The following is a 17,424-nucleotide window of genomic DNA, read 5'->3' as shown; positions in this document are numbered from 1 at the left end:
TTATTAGACATTCCACTCTAGAGGGGTCTAATATCTTGGATAGGCTATCGACGACTTCATACTCCAGCATTGACGAGATATCAATTTGAGAGATCATATTCCTCTGCTTCCATTTCTCATATTGTTACAAGAAGATCATGTTCTAAACATTACCACCTGAGAAAGATGCACATGAAGAGCAAGCACCTAATTCACAATCACCAATTATGAAGCCACCCTCCCTAAATGAGAGGCAAGAGGCTTCAAAACAACCATGCTCCATCGCGCAAGCCATTACATGACCCATTGTACCCAAAATGGTTAAGATATACAAAAATATAGAAACAACAAACACGACGAAGTGGATTTATATATTATTGATGAGGAAAATTACACGTCTTGCTAACACAACACTTGTCAACAAGTTTAGCTCCTCGAAGACCACTAGTAGGCCAACACAATTTGATTATGAAGATGTCCCCAAAAATATGTGTCGAGCAAACAGTTACTTCCATGGCATGAACTCTATGATGGTCCAAGCGAAATGATGAGGTTGCATGAATGGTACATGAGAGCATCTATAGCGGAGATCAATGTGGTATTAATGAAAGTCCCGCCTTTGGCTTTTGTTAGCACCCCATTCATCATTATTGTTTACTTCGAGGACATTGACACATGGTTCCACCACCAAAAACTCCACGTCCAGCTCCTAACAGTGTGGTGCCTATAGGTTCCATGACTACTACTAATTTTTGACCCTGTTGCACCGGCAATTTTTTGTTGTAATAGGGCTTGGTATCGCATCAATTTTGCGTTTGATGCGAGCCGATGCAATAGCTCTAGATGAAATAGCCTTGTCGCATCGGTTTGCCATGACCGATGCAAGAGTTCGCAATTGCATCGGTCATCCATTGTCTCTTGCATCAAAATAGAGAGATGTAAAATGGTTATTGCATCAAAATCGTTTTGATGCGAAGTTACTATTGCATCGACCATGGATGTCTCTTTCATCAACATAGAGAGATGCAAAAAAGATTATTGCATCAAAATCATGTAGATGTAATACATCTACTAAATTTGATGCAATAACAATTTCTATTGCAACGGCTAACGTTCGATACAATAGACCATATTGCATCAACATTAGGTTCGATGTAATTCAAACTATTGCATCGCCATTAGGTTCGATGTAACATAAACTATTGTATCGACATTAGGTTCGATGCAGCACAAACTATTGCATCGACATTAGGTTCACTACCATTTTATATTACATCCGTTTTTATTTGATGAATTATAAAGATTTACGGCACAGAAAATTCACAAAATTACAAAATCCAATGGCAAAAAAGGGCAATGATATTAATAACTTTGATCATCCACATTCAATAGTTTGTACAACATAATGAAGTCAAAGGGATTCCTATTCAAAAAAGTAATTGCAAAGTTAGAACTGCATAATAGACCACTAACTTATAGAATCAAACAAATATAGATGACTCTTAGCACATATCAACATAGGATCTTTATCATTGCAGAATCTTTGATGCTCATCTTGCCAAGAGTCCCTCAAGGTTCATCTTTCTGCTCAATGGAAAAGTCCAAATGACATATGCATCAGTAATATATAATGGATCAGACTAGGCATAACATAATCTTCCAAATGACTGCATGAGCTGAATAATTTGCAAAGTAGGCATCTCAGAATCAGGTATGGCTGAATCAGGAAAAAAAAAGCCCCGAATTGAGTAAAAACAGTCTCGAGAATTAAATACCTACTGCTAGCCTGAGAATGCCTTTTCCTCTTCATGCGTGTTGCTTGCTAGTTTCTATCAAGTATATAGCATTTACAGGTATTTGCTGAAATTAGAAAAAACATTCCGTCCATACTGTAATCTCCAGTAAACAGTATACAGACATCCAGTTAGAAGATATACTCTGATTCAATCTCCATTGCTGCAGATCAGATATGAATTAACTGAAGCTACATCAACATTTACTAAAGATTTGTGTGCTTGTTTAAATAGCTCACCATTTATGGCATCCATCTATCATACTTGAGCTTGTCCAGTCTGCACAGTTATATCTAATGATCACTAGTCATCAATCATTGTTATACTATGCTACTAGGAATTTCACTATTACAGTTCAATTGCTAAATGCTAGACAGTAATCAAGAGGCGAGGAAAGAAGAATTTCACAACTCTATCCAGCATGAGATTCTTTGAAGCCCAGCTGCGGACAACCTTATGGAAAACCTGCATTTTGAGGGAAAAAAAAAGGGGATGAAAAAAATCAAAATGAGCTGTTCTAGCTTGAACCTAGAACATGCTATATCATTTTGTTCAACTGGTAATATAAAGGCTTGTCATGGCAGAAGAACAAGGGTCACGGTCTTCTCAGTTTTTATTTTTAAGCGGATCACATAAGCAAAACCGACCTATGCACCATCCAGTACTAATATTGAGCATTTATTAATACACAAGGTTCATGCCTGTGTGTTGCAATGGGAGCAAAAAGGTTATCACAGGATAACATGTATCTATCAAAATTTCTGGGTTCCTGATGATTAATAATAACCATGCAAATGGAATTACAGCAAAGTTAAAAGTATGTTTTTGACAGAATTTTGTAATAATCTAGATAAGTTACATCCAGTTACACATGCCAAGTACAGCAAAGTTACAAGCATATCATACCATGGAAAACGGACTTGAAAGGTTTGAACCGATGGCGTCCTGCCCCTCTGAATCGATAATCATGAATGGTTGATTCTTTAATAGCATAGCATCACATAAATAATTTAGTAAACGGCAAGTCAAGTATAAGAAAACATTCAGGGGATCACATCAGCATTAGGGGATTGGAGAATACATCCACAGAAGGCCGACTGGATTGAGAAATTATTGAGGCCGTGCTAGTGGCAGGATATAGTTCAGGTGGTTGTATACCTATCGAAGTGGCTAAGACTGTCAGCAAGCCTTGACCAATACAATGAAATAGAAGCAACCCTTTTGAGCAAACTCTGTTACTACGCAAAAATATGGAGTTATAAAAAACATAGATATTTTACATATATGCAAGAGTAAGTTCTTATATCTTCTAAATCTTGAAATCAATATTTTCTGAATTCTAAGATATATAAGATATATAAAACTTCTGAATCAAACATTTGTACTTCTGAATCTTGAAGAACAAAAATTGACATTTGCACCAAACGTGGATTAATCTGATCAAACTAAATAGGCATATATCTGTAAGGAAACACAAATTTGTTGCATAAATTATAGAGTATAGCATGTCAACCACAGAATTCTCTAAGTAACCATATTTTAGCCTGTTTGCTGATGGCTGAAAAGCTAAAATAAACAGAGAATAAATAGGCAGCAGGAGAAAGGATCAGCTCTAATTAGATACTTGCAGCTGCGTGGACTGCTCAATGGCATGCAATTCAGAAAAGGTAGAACAGCATCGCCCTTCATGAGCAGTCCATTCACTGATTCGAGCTCATTTTCATGTCAGGAAAAAGTCACATAAGACAGTAAACAAATCAGAAGTTTTTTGTTCAAAAAGCCAGCAAGGATGATGTCGGTGCAGAAAGTGACCAACTAGTAAATATTTGTAGTTTTGCTGCACGTTGTGATCGGAGGTGGCCTAGCACTCAATGACACAGGATTTATACTGGTTCAGCCAACGTGTCGTACGTCTAGTCGGGGTCGGTCGGTGACTTTATTCCTGAGCCTAGGTGCTCGAAGTCTGTAGTGGGGTTATAAACGAGAAGGAGAAAGGAGAGGGTGTACAAGAGGTTCGGTTGGCTCCGACCGGAAGGGTTGCGGTCGGAACTTGGTGGTCCTGCGGTTGGGAGTGTTGATGTCGATCTAGTGAGTCTGAGCTTGAAGAAGTCGATCTCTCCCTCGTTGGAGGGAGCGCATCCCCTTTTATAGATGAAGGGGATGGCTTTACAGGTGAGAGGGAGAGAGTACGGATGTTTCTAAGCCTTGTTGCCTATGGTGATGAAAACTGGATAATGGTTGACGCCCCCCAATACTGTCGATGTCGCTGTAGGATGTCAGATGTGCACGAGGGGTCGAGCTATCTTCTTCAGGAAGGATGACGCCGATACCTGCAAAATACTTCTTGATGCCTAGTGGCATGTGCGGAGCCGTGCTATGTTCACCCGGTATGGACACGCGAGGGGCTTACCATATGGGAGTTTCTAGCGGCCCCTACAATACTTTGTGTCAGGGTGGCTGTAGAGTACTGTTTCACGTAGGGTATGGTCCCTGGTACAGTGGTTTTGAACTGTGAGCCATGCCTTGCCTTTCTCCGCACGTCTTCTAGTTCCTTCCGAGCGGGGAGTCCCCGGTCGGATGGCTCCAGTCGGCTCTTAGTGCGCCGGTCGGAGAAGAGCGGTGAGCAGGGTTCCCACGAACCCCGGTCGCTGGGTTGGAGTAGGAAGCAGCGTTTTGGGCCAAGCCTTCCGATTGGAGAGACCGCTTGGAGACGGCTGGTGCCTGAAGCGAGTGCTCCAGTCGGAGAGGTGGGCCGAAGAAGCTGATGAACGTGCACTTGTTCTTTTGGGTAGACGTTCCGGTCGGTGACCGGACTACCCTTCTAGCCCATTGTGTTTTAGACTTTTGAGCTGGCCCATGAACTGTATGTTGTTTTTCTGGGCTGAGCCCAGGCGTGGAAGCCGGTCTTCGAGGGACCCCGGGTTTATGAACCCGACAGGAGCCCCCGAGCCCCCAGGCGATTTGAACCGAATCATCCGGGGAATTTTTGGTCTTGCTGTCGGGTGCGCGCGAGTGCACCCGTGGGTCTAGCCCCCAAGCCCCCGAGTGGTTCGGGCGGAACCGGCTGGGGGGTTCTTTGTGTTGTGTCCATGGGTGCACATGTTTTGAGTTTTAAGACATAATTTTGTTTAACCACGGCGTCATTGTGCTGTCGAGGTGTGTTTTTTAAGCGCGGGGATTGGATTGAGACAGAACTTACTGATCTCGGCATCGATGCGCGCCGGGGATCGGGCGAGGAAGTTTAGTTTTGGATGCAACAGAGTTTGATCTTTGGCATTGATGCGTGCCGTGGGATCGGGTAAGGTGGAGTCGCGAGTAAACCTAGGCGTCGGTGCTCGCTGTGGATCGAGAGAGTTAGTTTTAGTTAGTGAAGCCGTTACGCGAGTTCGGAGTCACGGTCCCAAGAGCCGTAGCTGGATGTCGCCGATCCCGTCGACGCGAGTTTGGAGTCGCAGTCCCAAGAGCCATAGCCGGATGTCGCCTATCCCGTCGACGCGAGTTTGGAGTTGCGGTCCCAAGAGCCATAGCCAGATGTCGCCGATCCTGTCGACGTGAGTTCGGAGTCGCGGTCCCATGGCATTTAAGCCCCCGAGCCTTGTCGGGCATTCGTAGGGGTCGATGTGAGTTGTTTTGCGCTACCCCATCCGGTTCCTCACAACCGGAGGGGCTGAGTTTCATCGCCTGTCCTAATCACTCGGGCTCGAAGACTAGCTCGGTGAGCTCGCTAACGGGTGTGATCGAGTGGAATATGGGTCCGTCTTTTGTGATGGGGTCGGCATAGCATTCTTGTGGCATTCCACTACTCCTTTACCTGCAACCCGACAGATGCCTAGGTCGTTCCAGAGACCGACCTAGGTGGCCTGACGGCCTCCCCTCGATGGAGATTATGTGGGTTTGGCGAGAGGTTCAGGATCGAACGAGAAGGTTGAGATGACCCGGTTTGCCAGACCGGGCGAAGGCCGCATGGTGCTCATCTATGGTTTTCTCCCCTGGCTCTGTTTGGTTGCTCATGTTAAATGAGGCAAGCCGCCGCTTCGTGGTGCAACACGGAGCGTTCTGATGCATTTTGCTGCACGTGCGATGCTTAGTTCCCGAGCCCCCGGGCGGTTCATGCCCTAACCGTCCGGGGGGTTCAGGCATATGAGATGAATGCGCGTATGGATGTATGAATGATTTGTAATGAAATAGAGGGGCTTTGATGGTGTTTTACCTTGAAGACTGGAGTGACGGGGTTCAAAGAGCTCCAGTCGGAAACGCCCGTCCGGGACCTACGCTCGTCAATCGTGGGTTAGCCCTCGTGTGAACAGTTTTGTATTTAATGAACACATGCTCACCTTGATGACCTAAGAGACGGGGTTCAGAGAGCTTCAGTGGGAAATGTTTGACCAGGACCCATGCTCGTCATTCGAGACAGAGTCGGCATGGCCCGCATGGGGCGCCCCTTCGCTTCCTACCCATATCTCAGGTGTTTATCCTGAGTGAATCGATCGACTTAGGAGACCGGTTGATCCCTCCTGGGTGACTCGATCGACTCAAGGAGGTCTGGTTGTCTCTTCTAGCGGAGATTCCTTGCTCTCTCTTCCTTCTTCTTTCTCACCGAGAGTGCATGTACGTTGTGCCGGTTCCTAAGTGAGAGGAAGAGTGAGCGAGGGGGAGGACTTACGGATCCTTTCGCGAACCCGAGGCATGATGTCGGATTGGAGGTGACTCTGGATCTGGTCTGTGAGGCCTCCTTCGGGATGGAGCCGTGCGTAGACTTTCTGGTGGATCTTTTCCGGGCGAGCCTCATCGGAGGGGAGATTACTCACGACTATGCTGGTGGAGGGTTCCGTGCCTGCAGCTGCTCAAGTTGGCCAGTTCATAAAGTTTGATGAGATTTCCTCCAGCCATGGCGACCTTACCTCGGTAGCGGTGCCCCCCCTCAGGAGCTGCCTTGACTACATAAGAAGGTCAGGAGCTCCATGTTCTTCTGCTGAGCATCTATAGGTGCGACGCCCTTGAGGTACCTGTTGTGTTTTGCCGAAGTTTTGAAGGAACAGAACCGAGCGATTTCTGGCGTTCAAGTGAAGTTTGTCAAGTGGTCATAGTAGTTTTAAATTTGTGGGGGAAGCCCCCATATAAAACGTTCGTGTGCTTAACAGTTATAATGGTATTTTGTTTTTCTGTGATGGAGTCACTCCATTCGGGGAAGCTTGTTCACTTTCGTTCCTTAGTTTCCCCTTAGCATAATTTTGTTTTAAATTTCTTTCTTTCTTGTACCTGCCCGTTTGTTCCGTAGGTCGCAACTTTGCGAGCCCGGGGCGTGGCCCGCGAGGCTCGGCCAGTTGTAGCCGTAGGAAAAGGCGGGGTGCAATCAATCGGAATTTTTAAAGCAAAGCTACGTAAGGTAAATTTAAAGGAATGGACTACCCCTTCGTTAGGGTAGGAAGGAATTTCTCCATACAATAGTAAACAAAACAGAGAGGTAGTACTCAATATTTGTATATTTATGGAGCCCCCGAGCAACCCAGGTTGAAAGTGTTCGGGCGGGGGCGCTCTTACAGGAGCATGTGCTTTAACCGAAGGTGTTTAGACTGATTCTACGAGAAAAAATGATGTAGCTATTCAATGTTCCAAGTGTTGTTGAGAACATTGCCGTTGTTGTCCTCCAGTTGGTAGGTGCTCGGTCGGATTACTTCGGTTACCGTATAGGGTCCTTCCTAGGGTGGAGAGAGCTTGTGTTTTTCCTTCATCGATTGGGTCCTTCGTAGCACGAGATCACCGACTTCGAGAATCCTTCCTCTTATCTTCCTTTCATGGTACCTGCGGAGGGTTTGTTGATAGCGGGTGGAGCGGATGATGGTTGTCTCGCGGGCCTCTTCAAGCAGGTCGACTGCATCTTGTTGAGCCGCCGCGGCTCGGTCACGGTTGAAAGCTTTTACTCTCGGTGCACCGTGGTCGAGGTCGGAGGCCAACACAGCTTTCGCTCCGTAGGCCAGGAAGAAAGGTGTGAATCCCGTGAATCGGTTTGGGGTCGTTCTTAGGCTCCAAAGGATCGCTGGGACCTCTGCAACCCACCGCCCGGCGTGTTTGTTGAGTCAGTCGAAGATGCGCGTCTTGAGTCCTTGGAGGACCATGCCGTTGGCGCGTTTGACCTGACCGTTAGTTCGTGGATGTCCAACCAAAGCCCAATCGATTATGATGTCGTATCCATTGCTGAAGTCTTGGAACTTCTTTCTGGTGAAGTTAGTCCCGTGGTTAGTGATAATACAGTTAGGAACGCCGAATCGATAGATGATGTCGAGGAAGAATTTGACCGCCTCTTCCGAGCGGAGATTGGTGATGGGCTTGGCCTCTATCCATTTGGTAAACTTGTCGACTGCTACGAGTAGGTGAGTAAAACTACCTGGACCTTTCTTGAGAGGTCCTACTATGTCGAGGCCCCAGACCGCAAATGGCTAGGTGATTGGGATGGTTTGGAGCTCTTGCGCTGGTAAGGGTTTGCCGAGCGTAGAACTGGCATCCTTCGCACCTACGGATGACCTCCTCTGCATCTCGTAGCGTGGTGGGCCAGTAAAAACCTTGGCAAAAGGTTTTTTCGACCAGGGACCTTGGGGCCGCATGATGCCCGCAGATCCCGGAATGGACCTCGAGGAGGATCTATTTTCCTCGGCTTGCGGGAACGCACTTCATGAGCACTCCTGACAGACTCCATTTGTAGAGTTCGTTACCAAGCATGACGAAGGTCTTGGCGCGTCGAGCAATTCGTTGGGCTTCAGTTCTTTCAGGTGGGAGAACCTCCTCGAGGAGGTAGGCGAGCAGTGGTACTCGCCAATCGGTTTGATCAACTGCTAATACAGCGACGTCCGTGGGTGACGTCGTTATAGAGGTACTGGGATCAGAGCCCTCGAGCGCCGGCTGGGCATCGGGGTGTGTCTGGGTCGGACCTTCCAGGATGCGGGCGGACGGCTCATGGACGTCGTTGATGAAGACTCCGCTCGGGGACGGATCTTGCCTGGCGGCCAGTTTTGCGAGGAAATCGGCGGCGGCGTTGTCCCTTCGAGGGACGTGATGCAGTTCGATTCCCTAGAATTTGTCCTCGAGCTTGTGCACCTCTTGGCAGTATGCTGTCATGAGGGGACTTTTGCAGGAGGAATCCTTCATGACTTGATCAATGACTAGTTTCGAGTCGCCGCGAACGTAGAGTCGCGTAGCGCCGAGCTCGATGGCGATGCGTAGTCCGTTGATAAGGGCCTCGTATTCCGCGGCATTGTTTGAAGCCAAAAAGTGGAGGCGGATGGCGTAGCGGAGCCTACTCTCGTCTGGGGAGATCAGTACCACTCCAGCCCCTGAGTCGGGCACCATTATGGACCCATCGAACTACATTGTCTAGTACTCGTGGGAGACGTCCTAGGCCGGTAGCTGGACCTCCGTCCATTCGGTGACAAAATCCACGAGAGCCTGAGACTTAATTGCGGTGCGGGGGGTATACCTGATGTCATGGCCCATGAGTTCAAGGGCCCACTTAGAGATTCGTCCCGCAGCGTCACGATTGCGGATGATGTCTTCGAGTGGGTATGAAGTAACGACTGTGACTTCGTGGTCGGTGAAGTAGTGTAGGAGCTTCCTGGTGGCCATTAGCACGGCGTATAGGAGTTTCTACACCTGGGGGTACCGGACCTTGGGGTCGGTAAGTACCTCTCCGATGAAGTACACGGGTCGTTGTACCTTGAGCTGGTGTCTCGGTTCCTCCCTTTCAACGACTAGGGCGGCACTCACCACATGGTTACTTGCTGCGACGTAAAGGAGGAGGGGTTCTCCCTGTTTGGGAGCGACGAGGATCGGGGTTGACGTCAGGGATGTTTTGAGGCTTTCAAGAGCCTACTGGGCTTCCTCGATCCAGACGAAGGTGTCCGTCTTTTTGAGGAGCTTATAAAGTGGCAGCCCCCGTTTGCCGAGCCGGGAGATGAAGCGACTAAGGGCGACCAGGCGGCCGGTGAGCCTTTGTATGCCTTTTACGTTGCGTATGGGACCCATGTTAGAGATGGCTATGATTTTTTTAGGGTTGGCTTCGATGCCATGCTCGGATACGATATATCCAAGCAGCTTTCCCCTTGGAACCCCGAAAACACATTTTTCAGGATTTAGCTTGATGTTGAACCTTCGGAGGTTCGCGAACGTTGCGGCCAAGTTTGCGATCAGGTCGCAAGCTCGAGCTGTTTTGACCACTATGTCATCAACATAGACGGCGATTGTTGGTTTCAACCGTTCAGCCTGGTCAGCCTGATTAGGCGGGTTGATTTGGTCGGCGAAGCATCGCTGCATGCACCTTTGGTAGGTGGCGCCAGCGTTCTTCAGACCGAAGGGCATGGTTACGTAGCAGTACGAACCATACAGGGTGATAAATGAGGTTGTGAGCTGATTAGAATCTTTCATCGCGATCTGGTGATAGCTTGAGTAGGCATCCAGAAAGGAGAGGATCTCACAACCCGAGGTGGAGTCAATTATCCGGTCTATGCGTGGTAAAGGAAAGTGGTCCTTCGGACACGCTTTATTAAGTCCGGTGTAATCAACGCACATTCTCCACTTCCCGGTCTTCTTTTTGACAAGGATGGGATTAGCGAGCCAGTTGGAGTGGAAAACCTCCCTGATGAATCCGGCTACCGGGAGCTTGGCGATCTCTTCACCTATGGCCCTGCGCTTCTCGTTATCGAAACGATGTAGGCGGTGCTTGGCGGACCTTGAGCCCGGGATAAGGCGTAGAGCGTGCTCGGTGACTTCCCGTGGTATCCCCAGCATGTCAGAAGGTTGCCACACGAAGACATCGTGATTGTCGCGTAGGAAGTCGATGAGCTCGCATTCCTATTGAGCCGGGAGCTGGGTCCCGATTCGCACCGTCTTGGCTGGGTTGGTGGGGTCGATACCCACCACCTTGGTTTCCTCGAGCGGGTAGAAGGCCGTCGAGGAGGTTGGTTTGTTGCAGTCTAGGACTGCTGGGGTTGATGACTCCCTGAGCTACGGGAGCTTGGATGAGTTGACGATCGCGGTGATGAGCTCATAGTGCTCGCAGTCGCACTCGAAGGCGTGTGAGAAGGTGCTACTCACTATGATGACACCGTTTGGTCCCGGCATCTTCAGCTTGAGGTAGGTGTAGTTGGGGATCGCCATGAATCTTGCGTAGCAGGGCCGCCCTAAGATGGCGTGGTAGGACCCCGAAAAGTCTACCACCTCAAAGGTGAGGACCTCCGAGCGGAAGTTGGCCCAGCTGCCGAATGTGATGGGCAGATAGATCTGTCTGAGCGGGTATGCCTGCGCTCCCGGGATTACCCCATGGAAGGGGGAGCCCGCTAGGCGGAGCTCCGATCGGGGGATGCACATGGCGTCATGGGTGTCGATGTACAGGATGTTGAGACCACTGCCCCCGTCCATTAGCACCTTGGTGAGGCTTTCTTGCAGACAATGGGGTCAACGATGAGCGGGTAGCGTCCTAGTCTCGCAGTGTAGGAGGGATGGTCCCTCTTATCAAAGGTGATCGAGGATTCCGACCAGCTGAGAAAGGAGGGGACGGCCGTTTCGGCAGCACACACCTCCCTGTAGCGTACCTTATGCTGGCGTTTGGACCAGATGGCATTGGACCCGCCGAAGATCATGATGCACTCCTCAGGTTCAGGGAAACCGTCCCCGTCCTTGCCTGCCGCGCCACCCCTCCTGACTGCCGGCTCCTTGTCATCCCCCTCCTTTGGGGCACTGGCCTGTCGGAGGAAACGTTTGAGGAGCTCGCACTCCTTGTAGAGGTGTTTGACGGGATAGGCGTGATTGGGGCACGGACCATCCATGAGTTTGTTGAAGTGGTCAGGTAGTCCCTATTGGGGCTGCCTAGCCACGCAATCAGCTGCGACGATCAACGCGGTGTCGTCCGACCGGCGCTGATCCTTCCTGTTCTTCTTGCCCCTCTGAGTGGAGGGCCTTCGTCTGGATCCATGTGCTTGGGCTTGCCTTTGTCCCAGCCTCCGCTGAAGACCACTCCGACCGCCTCCTCGCTAGAGGCGTGGTTGGTGGCAACGTCAAGCAGATCGCGGGTGGTGCAGGGTTTTAGGCAGCCAAGCTTGTGGATCAGGGACTTGTAGTTTGTCCCGAAGAGGAAAGCGCTGATGACGTCTGTGTCGACGACATCAGGGAGGGAGTTACAATGTTGGGAAAACCTGTAGATGTAATCCCACAGGGATTCGCTGGGCTCCTGCTGGCAGCTCTTGAGGTCCCAGGAGTTTCCTAGGCGGATGTACGTCCCCTAGAAATTCCTGACGAAGACCCTCTTGAGGTATGCCCAGTCACGGATGCTGTCGAGTGGAAGGAATTTGAGCCATGCCCAAACATGTTCCCCCACGCAAATGGGAAGATATTGGATGATGAAAAAGTCATCATCCACTCCTCTGGCTCGACAGGCGAGCCGGAAGTCTTTGAGCCAAATGCCTGGGTTTGTCTCCTCGGTGTATTTGGTGATGTTAGTGGAAGGCCGGAAACGCTGTGGAAACGGTGCCCTCCGGATGCGCTGGCTGAAGGCACATGGCCCCGGGCCCCCAGGGCTAGGGCTCCGATTATCTGGTCGGTGATCGCGCCTAGGGCACGTTTCACCGCTTCCCTCGATGGTTTGGCCAGGGTCTGTGTCGCCTGCTGCCGTATGGTGGACGTCATTGCCGTGTCGGGCCCGACGACGATTGCTAGCGACGCTACGAGCGTCCTGGTGCGGTCAGTGTGGAGCAGGCGCCTGGTTGGACCGTGGCGCGACTGTCGCTCCCCGAGTAGAGCCTACCGGCTGCGGCGGTGAGCGAACGAATCGATCCGGCTGGTGTGTCCCCATCCCCCGGGTGGGGAGAGAGGGCGCGGGTCGGAGTCATGATGCGGAGCTTTCTGCTTGTTGGACGGGGGCGGCCTCTACTAGAACCCAGAGGTTTCGGTAGACTACCCACTCCTGAGGGTCGATGGGCTCAGGAACACCGCGGAGAAGCATTGCTGCAGCAGCGATATTCTGGCCAGCCCGAGTGAATTGTGGGACATCGTTCCCCTCGCTCATGATGTCATGCTGAACCTGACGAGCACGACCCCGAGCGCCACCCGCCAGGCCAGGCGCGTGGGGCACAATGTGTTGTACTGACGGCACCGGTGCAGGCGGCGGCTGATTCTGCCATCGTTGTCGTAATTTCTCAGCGTGTGCTTGCGCAGATGCGAGGGCTCCCGCACGCAGGTCTAGTGGGGTGTGAGTTTGCATAGACTCCACAACCACCGGCGGTTGTCTCGGAGCGTCCGCCATAGCGCACTCCTGGGACGGACAGTGGCGGGGCACCACGTCACCGATGCTGGAACCGTCGCTCTCGCCATCACCATCCGGGAGTTTGTGGGAAATGGCAGGAACGCAGCCTGCCACTCCCACGAACTCGGACGTGAGGGGGGATGGTGCCAGCATCCTTTGGAGCCCCCGAGCGTATGCGTCCGTGGAGGACGCGAGGCCATAGGGGAACCGATCGTATGGCATTTGTGGCGTGGGCGGTACATTCTCTCCGTGTGATTGGTGAGAGATAGTAAATAAAGAGCATGTAGTACGCATATTACTTACAGCGGGGTTTGAGCAGAGAGTTTGCTCGGAATGAAGCGCTGATGCCACGCCGTCGAAGTCGCGCGTCCTAGAGTCGATGGAGGACGTCCCTCCGACAGGTGCCTAGTCGCGAGCCTCCTCGCGGAGGTGGAGTACGCCGAGCCAGTCGACGACAAAGTCTAGGCTCCCGAAGCGGAAGGCCTAGGTTGGCTCGAAGACGGGTGGAACCCGCATCCCGGCGGGCGAGAGTGCAGGGAACTCCAGCGAGCCGAAACGAATCGTATCGCCCGAGCCCGCCGCGGCGGGGGTGGAGGAAAAATGGGCCATCCGATGACCAAAAGAGTGTTGAACGTACAGCGTCTTCCCCACGGACGGCGCCAATTGTCGGTGCAGAAAGTGACCGACTAGTAAATATTTCTAGTTTTACTGCACGTTGTGATCGGAGGTGGCCTAGCACTCAATGACACAGGATTTATACTGGTTTAGGCAACGTGCCCTACGTCCAGTCGGGGTCGGTCGGTGACTTTATTCCTGAGCCCATGTGCTCAAAGTCTGTAGTGGGGTTACAAACGAGAAGGAGAAAGGAGGGGGTATACAAGAGGTTTGGTTGGCTCCGACCGGAAGGGTTGCGGTCGGAACTTGGTGGTCCTACAGTTGGGAGTGTTGATGTCAATCTAGTGAGTCTGAGCTTGAAGAAGTCGATCTCTCCCTCGTTGGAGGGAGCGCATCCCCTTTTATAGATGAAGGGGATGGCTTTACAAGTGAGAGGGAGAGAGTACAGATGTTTCTGAGCCTTGTTGCCTACGGTGATGAAAACTGGATAATGGTTGACGCCTCCCAATACTGTCGGTGTCGCTGTAGGATGTCAGATGTGCACGGGGGGTCGAGCTATCTTCTTCAGGAAGGATGACGCCGGTACCTGCAAAATACTTCTTGATGTCTAGTGGCATGTGAGGAGCTGTGCTATGTTCACCCGGTATGGACACGTGGGGGGCTTACCATATGAGAGTTTTTAGCGGCCCCTACAATACTTTGTGTCAGGGTGGCTGCAGAGCACTGTTTCGCGCATGGTATGGTCCCTAGTACAGTGGTTTTGACCTGTGAGCCATGCCTTGCCTTTCTCCGCACGTCTTCTGGTTCCTTCCGAGCGGGAAGTCCCCGGTCGGATGGCTCCAGTCGGCTCTCAGTGTGCGGGTCGGAGAAGAACGGTGAGCAGGTTTCCCATGAACCCCGGTCGCGGGGTCGGAGTAGGAAGCAGCGTTTTGGACCAAGCCTTCCAATTGGAGAGACCGCTTGGAGACGGCTGGTGCCTGAAGCGAGTGCTCCAGTCGAAGAGGTGGGACGAAGAAGCTGACGAACGGGCACTTGTTCGTTTGGGTGGACCTTCCGGTCGGTGACCGGACTGCCCTTCTGGCCCGTTGTATTTTAGACTCTTAAGCCGGCCCATGAACTGTATGTTGTTTTCCTGGGCCGAGCCTGGGCGCGGAAGCCGGTCCTCGAGAGACCCGGGTTTATGAACCCGACAGATGACTTCTTTACCAGCATTTGCAGGTTATTTGGTTCTTAATTAGAGAAACTAATAGCAAATGCTTTCCAAATATGTACAGTTAAAAAATAAAAATCCTAGCGATATCAATTTGCTCAATGTGAGTGTTAGCTGATGGCCCCTGATCAACCATTTAACCAATTATATCTTCAATCAGCCAGTCAACCGTGCGTATCAATACTAAAATCTCCGTTTCAATATAAACTGCTACTCAGTTCATGCCGTTAACATCACAGTCAACAAGACGTAGCTCTGTTAAAACAATGGAAACAAAATAAATCATAGACTAACCTAGCGGCCAGGAGGACGAGAGCGTGGCGGAGGCGGAGGCGGAGGCCCTGCCTTCATCCTCGTCACCGTCGCTGGGCGCCGAGCCGTCGCCGGAGACCGGGATGAGGACACGTCGCTGCAAGAACACGTGGTGCCAGCAGCCATGGAGCGAGGTCGCCCAGCCACGGATCGACACCGCCTGGCCGTGGATCTAGGCCGCCCGTCCTCGGATTGATGCCACCCCGTCCCGGATTGAGTCGCCAGGCCGCGGATCGACGATTGGGCGCAAGCCAGGACTGAGAGGCTCGCATGTGGGACACAGAGACACTTGGAGACATCATGAAAGCTTGTGTGATAATGCAAAATATGATTGTCGAGGATGAAGGAGTTGTTGACCCTACTGAGCGGTTCGATTATGGTGGCCAAAATGTGGAACCTTCTCATGAGAATAATCAAACCTTTGATGAATTTATTGAAGCGCACAAAAGAATCAGAGACAAGGAAATACATGTCCAGTTAAAAGACCTCATCGAGCACTTATGGAATCATCATCCTGATTTATATTAGCAATATACACACATTTTATTTTATTTGTTAGGATCAGTTTATTTTTGTCCTCTATTTGTAATCAAAACTTTTTACTTCAAGTGTAATGAACATTTTTTACTTCAAGTGTAATTTTAGCCGGCCATCTACTAGTAGCATTCAGTAGTTGTCGTTCATGTGCAGGCAATCTGCAGGCTTTCAGCACTGATGTCAAAAGCACAGTGCCATGCACCACAGTATGTGCAGGCATCAGGCATTGAGGACCAGGAACAACAGCAGCACTACTTGCCGGTCATGTCAAAAGCACAGGCATTTGCCAGCACAGTAGCATATACATTCATGTAAGAACAAAGTTTCATTGAATATAAATAATACAAATTAAAAAGCACTTGACCATTTATGATGAAGCAAAGGTTCACTGAATCACAAAGTAATGCAAAGGTTCACTGAATCACTGAATCCAAAACAAATTGGCTATAGAAATAAAAATGACATGAACTAATTCTAATTCGCAAGACGACGAGCAACGATATGCTGGCGCATCGTCGTGTAGTACTGCTGCTGCAGCGGGTCGAGGTTGGTAATGTCGATTGACATTATTTTGTCTTCCTTTTCGATGAGGTGTGATTCCACCTTTTTTCATCTAATGACAGGCGCTTTTTCTCTAGCTCAAGTGAAGCCATGAACCTCTCCTCTTTCTTCTTCTTCTCCTTCTCCATCTTGTCCAAAGCCTCCATGCAAGCTTCACCACCTCATCGCCTTAGAGCTTCCTTTGCCTTCTTCGAATCCATTGGCCTCTTTCGTGCTTCGGATTCTAGTGGTGGAATCTCAGTGACATCTTCATTGTTATTGACTTGTATATTCGCAGGCGTGGAATCCGCATTAATCTTCTGCTTCTTCTTATCCTTACTGGCTTGCTGCTCCGCCATTCTCTTCCTCTTGGCCTTCCACTTGTCTTCACCCTTCAACTTGTTCCAACAGTGCATTAGAGTGAATGTCTTGTCTCCCTGTCTAATCCCTTGAACATCTCGGCCGCGTCAAAACCTGCACATGTTATTAATCATCAATGTGTATATCTCCACAACTAAATTAAATAGAAAAACAAAACAAATGAAACAAATAACAAATTAAACCTTGTCTTGAATGGTTGCACCACTTTGATTCCTCCGCTCAATCGCTTCGTAGCATGCACAAAACTTGTTCACTTGGTCCAAAATAGTCATCCATCTATGCATAATGGAACTCTCTGCTCTGAACGCTTCAGTTGTCTTGTGTTTCTCATAGAAAACATGAATTCTATTCCAAAAGGAGCCACGAGGTTGATTAGTCCCGTGCACGGGATCTTTGCTCGTGTTCAACCAAGCTGCCACAACAACTAAATCCTCCTTTGGATCAAAGTTTTTTGTCCTCTTCGAATAAGGCCTTGTACTGCGAGGGCGTGGAGCACCTCCACTTGGCTGCACCGGCACATCAACTGCTTGAACTTTAGTACACATCCCATCAATTTCCTGGGTGTCCTGTGTCATGGGAAAAGTGTAGTCTTCCAAACCAGGAACATCATCCTCTCCGGTGACCATGTTTGTCCAATATCGACCATCGAACGTTGGGTCCATCCTACAATAATTCAATGCTTAATCCATGTACACAAAAAAAATTGTACTGGATCAGAGATCAGGAAATGAAAAAAAGCAGTTTCATCAAAAGCACTGGCATTTGCCAGC

General features: G+C 49.8%; 1 long non-coding RNA gene across 3 annotated transcripts; it reads right to left on the bottom strand.

Moving 5' to 3' along the window:
* Positions 1–1,320: 1,320 nt before the first annotated feature.
* LOC136452163 (uncharacterized) lies at positions 1,321–15,456 on the bottom strand. Of its 3 annotated transcripts, none has more exons than XR_010758761.1 (3): positions 15,179–15,456; positions 1,755–2,237; positions 1,321–1,563 (listed from the first exon to the last, which is right to left on the bottom strand). It is a non-coding gene; the product is annotated as an uncharacterized lncRNA (long non-coding RNA). The 3 variants fall into 3 exon arrangements; XR_010758760.1 differs by lacking the exon at positions 15,179–15,456 and adding an exon at positions 2,679–3,540; XR_010758762.1 differs by lacking the exon at positions 15,179–15,456 and adding an exon at positions 2,679–3,540 and having other exon boundaries at positions 1,759–2,237.
* Positions 15,457–17,424: the final 1,968 nt, after the last annotated feature.

The sequence above is a fragment of the Miscanthus floridulus genome, chromosome 5, assembly GCF_019320115.1.
Source record: "Miscanthus floridulus cultivar M001 chromosome 5, ASM1932011v1, whole genome shotgun sequence".
NCBI classification, from domain to species: Eukaryota; Viridiplantae; Streptophyta; class Magnoliopsida; order Poales; family Poaceae; genus Miscanthus; species Miscanthus floridulus.
The sequence above is the reverse complement of the archived record's forward strand: the minus strand, read 5'-3'. Positions and strand labels throughout refer to the sequence as shown.